The following is a 3,457-nucleotide window of genomic DNA, read 5'->3' on the forward strand; positions in this document are numbered from 1 at the left end:
TTTATATTATTAGTGTATAAAACTTTAACTCGAACAAAATACTACTACTCCGTTGAGCACCGAGACTGTTAAGAATTCCATGTCGATGAGTAAAGGGTACATGATCTTCTTATATGAACTTGACAATCCTCCTCTCATGAGTTAGTTTTTGGGGTTGAGTTAGGTCTAAGATTCATTTTTTTACATGATGTCAGATTTAGGCCCGCCCAATTATATTAAAATTGTCCACACGCCAGATGTCCAGTTCTGGGCGTGAGGTGGGGTGTTAAGATAGGTTAAAAGGTATAGGGTCTCTTTATACGTACTTGGATAATTCTCCTTTAATGAGCTAGTTTTTAGGGTTGAGTTAGGCCTAAAATCCATTTCGAGGCAAACTTAAGTTGAACACATTTAATTGCGTGGAAGTTTTAGAAAAAAAAGTAATCAGAAATAACTGCTTGTACGTAAGGGACAATAGATTTCAAAGCTTTTTCTCGTTATTGATTGTAGCTTTTTCCCAACTAAAACTTTAGCTTTTCCTGTCAAATTTCCGCCCCTCTTTTTTGTCATTCAATCAATGATGAGATATTGAAGTTTGACGAATTTTTTGAACTAAAACTTTAGCTTTCCGAGTCAAATTGCTGCCCCTCTTTTTTTCTCATTCAATTAAATTGGGTCATTGGGTTCAGGGGTAAGGTGAGATATCTTAGAAGTTAGGATTAAGTTTGAGATTAATTTATATTTCATTTGATTGAAGGTGTAAATTTATATCTTTAATTAAACTTGTCAAAATTAATCATGAATATCCCACCATATTCTATCAAACTTGATGTTATTTTATAACACCTTTCAGGTGAGATAAATTAGTCCAAAAATTATAATCTCAAAACTATAATCCCAGAATAACTCAGTCCGCAAACCAAACAGCCTTAATCGTTTTGATTCACTATTTGTCATTTCGTCACGTGCAGTAACAGAGTCATCCTTGTCAATACCTCTTTGGTAAAAAAGATTACACAACATAAATGAAAAAGTTTTTATGTATCAGTATATTTATATGTAAATTCGTTTCACCTTTTCGTGCGTTTATTTCTGTACATTTTCATCCCTTTTAAAATGAAAAATTCGAAAAATTCTGACTCTCTAATTGATAACATGCTGCTTAGAAGTTGATTTACAGTCACAGTACTAAATGCATGAATTTTCGAGATTCATTTTACACGTGAAAGACTACCTTGATATAGGAGTTAATTAAAACCACGAACGAGTGTGACAGAATAATTGAGATTTTTCTACCTTAAATTAGAAGTTTTAAGTTTAAGCATTTAGAATGAATACCTTTTGGTGATAGGGTACTTTATATACTTAATGTCCTATCTATATATGAATCCGAACTAGTCGGGTAAATGAGTTTCCAATATCAAACACCTAAAAAACAAGAAAGAAATAGAAAAAGTTGGAGGAATTGATAAGGACCAGAATATACTTCTCCAAAGCATATAATTAGAATTATACCAGTAAATTTCAGCTTAATCCTTTCGAAGTTGGGTTTAAATAAATTTATTCAGGAAATTCTATTTTGACCAAAAAGAAAAAAGAAAAATCGAAAGATAAAAGGGATATTTGGACTATATGGCCTTGTTGTAAGTCTAGTCTATAAATTCTGTTTCCACTATGTAATGGGCTATATTGTTGCTTTAGTTGGATGAACAATTTGCACGATTGGCCTTATTCGGGGCTGGTTTTTAATTTTTGTCTCTCAAATTGCTGGTCTTTAAATTTTAGCCTTCATCTAAAATATCCCGAGGTTCTGGGTAAAAAAATCCACAAGATAGAATTTCATAGCAAAATTAGGCCTATTCAGGAAAAAGTTTAACAAGTTTATAACTTTTGAACTTGAAGGTTTTTTTTTTTTTTTCCATGTTGAACCCGTAAATATCTTTTTAAGTTAAAATCCGAGGAACAAAAATTCAGGCGCCTTTGGAAATCGTGCAAAAAAATGCCTGAACTAACGGTGGATTTACATTTAAGGTGGGTGGTTTGTCAAACTTCAAATTTAACAAATGTTTAACTTTTGAAAGGTAAATCAATCCACAAAATCATGATCCGCCCAATCATTTAGGTTTGGAAAGGTACTCAGCCCATTTTGACCCTCTTAATTCAATCCATCTAAGAAACGGGATGATATACAACACAGATTGACCCAAGAGAAACTGTTTAAATATTTTTAAAAAGACATTTGCTTATTCAATACTCAAACAAAGAATAAAAACTTAGTAAGAATTGGGTAGCTTGGGTTATGACTCGATTTTTAGTCCGTTTTAGTCCGTTTCAGTCCAAGTAACTTTTGGGCTAGTCAATGACCTACTTATTTAAATTCAGCTCATTTTGGCATGCCCAATTTCTACCCAACCCTCCCATTTGACACCCCTACCCACGACGCAAGCGGAGGTAAAGAACTATTGGGTTGTGCTTAAAAAAAGGTCATTTGTGCAAGTATCCCACTTAAAAGAATTAAGAATGCCTGAACCGCAAATTCCCCAAATAGAGGATATTGGGCTAGGCCCATTATCAGTCCACTTACTTTGAGCCCGTTTGAATGGGCTTATGACTTATAAGCTAAAAGTCATAAGTTAGGAATTCTAACTTATTACTTTTGACTTATTTTTAATGTTTTGGCTTAGAAATAAGTGCTTAAAAGCACTTTTTTATTTTACCCAAACACTCTAAAACTGCTTAAAAACTATTTTGGCTTAAAAACACCTAAAATAAGCCAATTCAAACTTTTCTTTGAACGAATTGCCCTTCATTTGGGGTGATCTTTAACTTTTGTCCTTTAAATTGGTGGTCTTTTGAGTTTTTTTCCATTCACCTAATACCCCAAGGTTGTGAGTTCGAACCTCAGTTCAGTTATAAAAATAAAAAATAAAAAAAAATGAACCTCAGTTCAGTTATAAAAAAAAAAAAAAAATGAAGCAAGGCAAAATTTGCCCATGCACATTAAATGCAGAATTTGCAAAACTATCTATGCAAATTCTGCGGTCTATGCAGGCGGAATTTGGGCCTTCAGGCCAAAAGTTAAAGATCGCCAATTTGAGGGCCAAAAATTAAAGACCACCCCAGCAAAGTCCAATCCCGCAAATTGCCCCAATCCAGACAGGCTTTGTGAAGAAAAGTAATGTATCCAAATGGTCTAACACAAAAGCCCACGAAAGAGATTATAGATAGCCCTGATTCCTTAAGCCCTCTCAGACTTAGCTCAAGAGTGACTAATTCACATGGTCTATGTACGAACGTTTTCGATAGTTTTACAGTTTACAACTTTCAATAGGTTAATTTTCTGTGAAGCGTTCTAATTTATTGATTGAATCTTTTTGTACTCGGAAAAAAAGGTTCGTTTTTTCTCCGCATAATAGTTTTATTTATTCACGAGCGATAAGCTACAAAATACTCAACAAATCCACAAAAAAGTTCAAGT

Source organism: Lycium ferocissimum, chromosome 8, assembly GCF_029784015.1.
Source record: "Lycium ferocissimum isolate CSIRO_LF1 chromosome 8, AGI_CSIRO_Lferr_CH_V1, whole genome shotgun sequence".
Classification (NCBI taxonomy): Eukaryota; Viridiplantae; Streptophyta; class Magnoliopsida; order Solanales; family Solanaceae; genus Lycium; species Lycium ferocissimum.